The following is an 8,405-nucleotide window of genomic DNA, read 5'->3' as shown; positions in this document are numbered from 1 at the left end:
GCTAACAACCTGATCCTAAAATCCCTCTCTGGAGGACCTAGAATCAGGCTTGAGGATGTCTTTCTTGACATTGTGCCACAAGCATAACATAGCTCACCAGCAACCAATCCTCAACAAATGAAGACACAGCTGTTTTTGTGACCATGCTTGCTTCTATTCCTGCAATGCACAGTCAAGCCCTACAAAGGTCTTTTTACCACTCCAGCAGGAGAATAAAAAGGGTGCATTGTTTAACCCTAACTACCACGTGGCGCCTTTTTAGTCAAGCGGAGATGTAGCTGATCCAACTCATGGCAGTAGTAAATAAATGAATAAATAATAAGCAGTGAGTAAATAATAATTTACTACTGTTATTAAATCAATGTCTATCCACTTTTCTAGGTGAGGGGCTAAAGACAGGAATATGGCAGTCCAGATAAGATGGCAATTGAGGCAAGGCAGAGGGAGTAAGCACCACTACACCACTTCTCCCTTGACTAGTCACTCATACTGAAGAGCCCTTCAATGACATAAGCCAGGGGTTCTCAAACTTCTTGGGAGTAAAACTCCCAAGGTAAGTCTTTACAGGGGTAGGGGGGTGAAGGCAGCGATGCAATCCCCAGGATCATGTTGCTAACAGGAGTGGAGGGAGGTGTTTTTACTTACAGGGGGCTGCTGCAAGGTCTAGGAGTTGTGGAGAACCCCACGCAACACTCCGCAGGGCTCCCCAAGTCTTGGAACACTGAGAAAAAACCACTTCCGATTTGCAGTCACTTTTTTCTGTATTCTGTGACTGAAGGAGCCCTGTAAGTAAAAAACACCTCCCCTTTGCCCCTCTTAGCAACATGATCCTGGGGATCACATCGCTGCCTTCCTCCTTCCCCCACCCCTCAAGGGGCCAGTGGCTGAGGCTGTCAGGCAGGGTTGTTGCCATGCCCCAGTTTGAGAACCTCAGGCATAAGCAAACATACATGTGTAGATCTCCATACTTGATACCAGTGGCATCACTAGGGTTCACGTCACCCAGTCCAGGAGGCCAGCACAACACCCCATGCAGTGGGCGGGGCAGCACCCCAGGTGGTGGGCATGGTGACCTACCATCGCCCTGCCCCCACTGAATTTTTGGCTGTACATTTTGATAGAATAAATATATTTCAGCGTGGTTTGTTTCATTGCATTCTGCATGAAATTACACATTGATTGATATATAGCATGATGGTATTATTCCTCCAAACTCTGATTTTAGTGATTTTGGTCACTAGTGGTGTCACACCCCCTCCAGGGTGTCAACTTACCAACACTTTATTGCAACAGTTCTCAAACTTTTAGCACTGGGATCCACTTTTTAGAATGACAATCTGCCCAGGACCCACTGGAAGTGATGTCATGGCCAGCAGTGACATCATAAAGCAAATTAAAATAATTATAAATAATTAAAGTAAAACAAATAATTAAATAAGGGGAAGCCAGTCCTGTTCCACCAAGTGAATTTTCACTGTAGCCTGCCTGCAATACCGCCCCCCCCCCAAAAAAAATAAAGAATTGGTAAGATTTTCAGCTCTACCCAGTACCCAGTTCAATTTAAATTCTTATATTTCGGACATATCACTATCAGGACCAACCTAGCTTTACAAGTCTAAAATAGAAAAAAAATCACCTCACCCTCTCCAGCCTCTGTTTCATTCTTTTTATGGGGGTTGGGGGAGTGGGGCTGCCTTCTGGAGCACTTGTTGAGCTCCAGTTCTATCAGATCAGGACCATTCTAGTGGTCTCACATTTCCATTTGCCTGACCTGCTCAGGTGCCAAGGCATGTTTGCTTACTCGCGAGTAAATGTGACCGTGTGGTAGCTTAGTTTCACTTTCTGCAGGGCTCAATACATTTGCTAGCGTGGAGGGAGGGACCTTCTTCTCAGGTGTTTTTGGGGAGCTACATTCATTGGATCAGGACCATTCTGGTGTTGTTGGATTCCTCTCAGCCTGCCCTTTCTGACGGACTAAGGCAAGTTCACCTTCTCACAAGTAACCGCGTGGTATGGCTCAGTTTCACTTTCCGTGCATTTTTTGTTTTCTGGTTTTTTGGTCAATAACTTTTGAAAGAAAGGAGATATTTCTCTCTGTTTTTTTTATTGCATTCAGCTGTAAATTCCACATCCAATGGCGTATAACATGATGGTATTATTACTAATCACCACGATTTTAGCACGTCACCCCCCTTGCATGTTACCCGGTACGGCCCGCACCACCCACACACCCCTAGCGACACCACTGCTTGATACTATATCCATTCCCATGTATCAAGCAGCAGCTTTCTAATCTCATCACTTTGCAGGAGGGCAATTAGCTCCACTGTAAATTGTGTCTTAAAGCTTGTATGGGGCTGTAATATATTTTTACTTGTATATAACAAAGATGCAAGCCAGCCTACCCAGGGAAGCAAGTCTGACTGAAATCAAAACTTTGGAGTATTGGCAATTTCCTGCTTTCTGCTTTAAGATTACTGTCCACTGCAATAATGGGAGAAGATAAGGGAATAGTGAGTGTGAACCCTGCCAGTGAGAAGATTTCATTTCATAAACACTTCCAGGAGGCAGCAAATGGTGAAATCATTTTCTCTTTCTAGTGAGAGAATGTCTAATTGAATTTGAGTTGACTCATTGCTGCTACTGCAAAGCAGCCACTACTAGGCAAAACATTTCCGAGATGGAGGTTGTAATCCATTTCTCTGAAGCTTGACAGATATTTGTGGTCAGACTAATGGTATAAGTGTTTAGGTTTCTGAGCTGTTGTTACTGGAATGGGACAGCAGGATCAGCTTCCTCATTCTGGAGCGATGCTGTCATGGTGGCCTCGGACCTCCAGGGTCCTAACCAGCTCTTTGTTTACTTCGTAGCACATGGATGGGGCTGTTCTGATGTCAGGCCTCTTTTCCGGTGAGTGGCTTGCCTGAGTATTTTTGAACATTGCTTTGTGCAAAAGTCAGGTCCCTGGTAAGTCAAGGGTTCCAATCCAACTGTGCACACGTAGCCCTGGCAAATAGGTGATGGCCATGCCAATCAGTTGAACCTCATGCCAGAAGCCATAGGTGGCACTATAGGGAGAAACGAAAGTGCTGCAAGCAATTCCCGTCCATGCATCCTATCCCATTGCTGAATGCCAGGGGAAGGTTGGCCCATTCATGAAGCAAAAGAGCCTGTTTGCCCTGGGAGGTGGACTGGGGCCAGAGCAGATTAGGTGGTGAAAAGACGCTCACTATCCTCCCCCATCCACTCATCCTGCTGCAGTAGATGGAACTGGCCTCATTATTTGCCCTTTCCTCTGTGCAGCTCTTCAAGCAAAGCAGGAAATGGGGGGACACACTGGGACTGCACAGAAGGGCAAGAGGGCTTTTTTCTAACACATCTTACCTCCTGCCAGGGTTCAGCGATCACAACCCACTTTTGGTATCGCAATCGCAATCCGGAAGTGGGTTGCAATTGCTATTTTCACTTTTTAAAGTTGTGGGGTCCCCTGCAGAGCACTTCATGGGGCTCCTTGCACCCCATGGACCCATGTAGGAGGTAAGATATGTTAGAAAAAAACCCCTCTGCCCCACCCCTGCAGCGGTGTGATCCTGGGGATCGCATTGCTGCCTTTTTCCCTGCCCCCACAAAGATGTATCCCATGAGGTTTACTCCCAAGAAGCCTGAGAATCCCTCATATAGGAACTAGGTGACAGTGCCGAAAGTTTCATGGAAAAGGTGAGTTTTGAGGAGGTAAGTGACAGGCCCAAGGACATCTAGTGAGCTTCAGGACCAAGTGGGGATTTGGCCCAAGATCTCCCTGGTCCAAGTCCAGTGTGAGAACCAGCAGGCCATGCAGCAAAGAGAGTTGCTCTCCTTGTGATACATTTGTGTTTGTGGGTTTTAATATGGAAGAGTTGTGTGTTTCTCAGACCAGATGCCTAATTACTTTTCTTCACTCCGTGGCACCTTATGGAAGAGAAGTTCTCATTGGCCTGTAGCCAACAAAATGACTTAACAGCTGGGTGTAAAGGCAAGCTAAGATGAAAAGACATCTTATAACTTGTCTGCAAACAAATGAAGTGGAAGGAAGATGGAATAGCTCAATCCCAGCTATTCTTCACATCAATCTCTCAACATTCTACATGCAGCCTATGAAATGGCAGAAACATTCTCTACGCACCTATTTATTTTCACTGGAGTTGTGTTTTATTTCAAGAATATGAAACATGTTCTCAGATATCAACAGCGGGTTGTGAACAATTCATGCCAAGTGGTGGAATGGTTAAAATCAGTATGGTTATTGAAACTGAACACAACTGTCCTCAAGCTATTGCCATTTCCTCAACTCTTTAATAAAGAATTATATCCTCCCAGTATATTTTTTTGGGAAAAATCAGATGGGGATTCTTGAGAAGGGATATAATTTTCTGCTTAATGCTGCAGCATGATCTCAAAATTACCTGGAGTCATCTTGCATCATTTTTCATTAAATTCTGCAGGGACAATGATATTACTTGCGATGAATTATTCTGCTTGGGTTTTGGAACTGAGTGGAGATGGTGTGCGTTGTCTTCTCCTTTTAAACCTTTAAAAAGGCAAATCCTCGCTTAATCCCCTTTTATTGGTATGGCATTTTTCCAACACTAAATAGACCTGTATATTCTTGTCATCTCTTGAGACTTGGGAGAAAGCATCTTCTGATGTGAGTTTTAATAAACTAAAAGTCCATTATGCCTGATCTTACCCAGGTTTATAAAAATAAATTCTGTGTGAACCACTTTAATTCTGACAGTCAGATAATTCCAAAACCTCGGACAACCATCACTGAATTGTAATCTTTTTATAAAGGCAAAAAGAAAGGAGATTTTTTTTTTTTAAGAAATCAAGGAAAATACCAGATGGAAAGAGGAAGAGAAAAACATTCAATAGAAAGAACTGTCCAAAACAGATTCTTTTTCTGTCTCTCTGCAAATACAATAACATTAAGAAATGAGATTACATTTAAGAAAATACTGGCCTTTTGTGCTTTAATTCTTTTCTTTTTCTTCCCTGTTACCCTGCACATGCCCGATCTCATCTGATCTTGGAAGCTAAGCAGGGTGAGGCCTGGTTAGTACTTGGATGGGAGACCGCCTGGGAATACTGGGTGCTGTAGGCTTATACCATAGTCTTTCGAGACTGAAGGTTGCCAACCACCACCTTCTTCCCTGTTGTTTCATTGCAGATCCTTAACTGCAAGGTTTCACAGGGTGTTGAAAACAAATATCCAAATTCATGAATAAAGGAGAAATAGCAAGAAATTGATGCTAGGCACGTTCTGGTCATGCACATTTCCACATTTTTCACACGGTATATATTGAAGTGATATGCATTTATCCTTTGATTTGCAGGCATTATTCCAGTGAAGTGTTTTTCTGAAGGAGGCTCTTCAACAAGGGGATCAATACTGGTGGACAAGCTTTTGTGAAAAGTGATTGTTCACCATTATGTCAATTTCCTTGTGGCATGTTGCCGGGGACAATGAGAAGGGGAGTGGAGCTGATACAAATTACCAGGACCTGGGGCCTGACAATGTTGCATGGGTTTTTGTCTTGTGTAAAGATTTTTAGCCAGTCTGCCCTTGCTGGGGGACCTGAAAAATATTTTTCAGTGTGGCCCAAACGTTCTCTCGGCAGCTCTGCATGTAGCTTCAGAAAAGTGTTAGCTACATTCTAATGAATACTCTTGTTTATGCAGGGCAGTAGCTACACAGCAAGAACTAGCAGGCCCAGCCATTACCCTGTGTTAACTGAGCATGTGCCTTGGAGTCAAACTATATTAAGCCCATTGTTATGAACTGAAAACATAACAATGTTTCATAACTGAAAACTGAAATGGACTTGCTTCTTTTGAAGTCCCAATGCATCCCCAGAGCAGATGCTGGAGAGGAGTAGTAAAGAGAGGTAAGGCATGATCACAAACTGCCGAAGTGCTTCAGGTGAGCAACTTGCTCCAGCAAAGGACAGAAGAGGAATGAGGTCTTAAATACACTCAGCCCAGGCAAGCCCTTTGGTCTGGAGTCTTGCACTCCTTCTCTCCATTGCACTTCTTCGGATCTGTCGCCAGTGCAAAAGTGCAGGCTCAGGGGACCATGAGGTTTCTGGTGATGCTGATCTCCTAAGGGGTTTTGAATCTGGATCAAGATATGCTGGGTCTGGGATCTCCAGTACAGGGTCTCATACTTCCATGTCTCTAGCTCAGAGGCCTCCTGGTGGGTGGGCTCAAACCCATGTTCCTGGCTGGGTTAAGGGCTTATTTCCTAGGCCCTTTCCTCCCCAGGATCAAACTCCAAGCTTGGGCAGGGCTAATGGTGCTCTTTAACCATTAACAAACCATTCAGTGTGTGTGTTGGGGGGGGGAATACACTTCCCCTTGTGACATTTTCCCACCACCTCTCTCCACTGAAGTGACTGTCCAAAAGCTTCTATTTGTAAAAATTTGGGGCTTCAAAGCCTGGGGGGGTGGGGGCAGAAAATTTCAGCAAAAAGTGGTGCAGGAGGTATGTGTTAACCCCTCTCTATGTGCCATGGTCCAAGCCCAAGTGGGACATTTCCAGGCCATTTCCTGTTTTAAGCCCCTCTGAGAATTACAGACTGAGCTTAACCTAGACAATTTGTCCCAGAATCATCTGAAAAGTTTGGTGTTGCTTGGCAGAGGTGCAGACAAACTGACATAGACAAAGTTCCTTGAAGATAAGAAAGTTTAAAACCCACTGATTTAGCCATTCCAAGGAAACATTTGCAGCAACTCCCATAATACATTTCTGTCCCAATAAAAAAATAAGGTCCACCCTGACCCTTGCTGAAAATTTTCCCTTGCAAACAGAATACATTCGTAAAAACAGGCAAAATTGCTTAAATGGCAACATCCATTTTGAGCACCAGCTTTGGATTGTTCTCCCAGTTTATACTACTATCTTTAATGGAATTGAATTGGTTTAAAAATCAAAGCTCCCAATTGGGTCTATGAATCACAGGCAAAAAATGCAAAGAGAGCACAGGATGCAGAGTAACAATTTAGGGTTGGGAAGAATATGAATCCTTTAAAATTAGTCAGAAGTTTTTCATTTCAAAAATACGGGATTTTTTTTTGATGTATGCATATTATTAACCCTTCATTGTGGTAATAGAAAATCACAGATTAAAAGTCACACGAGGAAAAGAAATTCATTCTTAAATCTAAACTTTTCATCCTAAATAACTGAAAGTTGTTCAGGCAGTTTTTGCACTTCAAAGCTATTGATAGGTGATCACATGCAAAGATTCATGGAAAATCATAGAAAGCTGACTTACAGATCATCAGTCCATCTAGGACGGTCAATATCATCACTGCAGACTGACAGTGGCTCTTCAAGGTTTCAATGAGAATGTTTTCTCTGCCCTGTTTGGAGATGGAAGGGATTGAACCTGGACTCTTCTGCACAGAAAGTATGTGCTCTACCCTGTTCTAAGGTCCACCAACCAGTAGCATTCCCAGAGGGGGGCAAAGCGCTATGTTTTGCAAGGCACCTCAACACATCCTGTAAGCTGCCCCTCCCCCTCACGGAGCCATTCTGTAAGAGCAACGTAGAGGTGTCTCCCCCTTCACTGCCATGAATTGAAGCCAGGTGCAAAATACTGTGGAGAAAATTGGCAACCTTCAGTCTCGAAAGACTATGGTATAAGCCTACAGCACCCAGTATTCCCAAGCGGTCTCCCATCCAAGTACTAACCAGGCCTGACCCTGCTTAGCTTCCGAGATCAGACGAGATCAGGCATGTGCAGGGTAACAGTTGCTGCAGTTGCTGTGGAGAAAAAGCCAAATGAAAAATGGGAGTTCAGAGGACGAGGCCAAGTAACTGCTTCTCTCCATAAACCATACATTGGGATGAACTCCATATATAACTAAACTATATTTATAGTTCTACATAGCACTTGATATCACTTCTCAATAAAACCCTGCAACTCCCATTCTGATAGCAGAGGCAAAAGCTGGTAGTATCATAAGAACATAAGAACAGCCCCACTGGATCAGGCCATAGGCCCATCTAGTCCAGCTTCCTGTATCTCACAGCGGCCCACCAAATGCCCCGGGGAGCACACCAGACAACAAGAGACCTCATCCTGGTGCCCTCCCTTGCATTGGCATTCTGACATAGCCCATTTCTAAAATCAGGAGGTTGCGCATACACATCATGGCTTGTACCCCATAATGGATTTTTCTTCCAGAAACTTGTCCAAACCCCTTTTAAAGGCGTCTAGGCTAGACGCCAGCACCACATCCTGTGGCAAGGAGTTCCACAGACCGACCACACGCTGAGTAAAGAAATATTTTCTTTTGTCTGTCCTAACCCGCCCAACACTCAATTTTAGTGGATGTCCCCTGGTTCTGGTATTATGTGAGAG

The 8,405-nt window shown here is 44.1% G+C and overlaps 2 pseudogenes; one reads left to right on the top strand and one right to left on the bottom strand.

Annotated features, from left to right (window-relative positions):
* The first annotated feature begins 5,021 nt into the window (after window positions 1-5,021).
* Window positions 5,022-5,140, top strand: LOC136638343 (5S ribosomal RNA; annotated as a pseudogene).
* A 2,543-nt stretch (window positions 5,141-7,683) lies between these two features.
* Window positions 7,684-7,803, bottom strand: LOC136638153 (5S ribosomal RNA; annotated as a pseudogene).
* Between the last annotated feature and the right edge of the window lie 602 nt (window positions 7,804-8,405).

This window comes from Tiliqua scincoides, chromosome 1 (assembly GCF_035046505.1).
Source record: "Tiliqua scincoides isolate rTilSci1 chromosome 1, rTilSci1.hap2, whole genome shotgun sequence".
In the NCBI taxonomy this organism is placed as follows: Eukaryota; Metazoa; Chordata; class Lepidosauria; order Squamata; family Scincidae; genus Tiliqua; species Tiliqua scincoides.
Note: the sequence above shows the minus strand (reverse complement) of the source record. Positions and strands in the feature narration are given on the sequence as shown.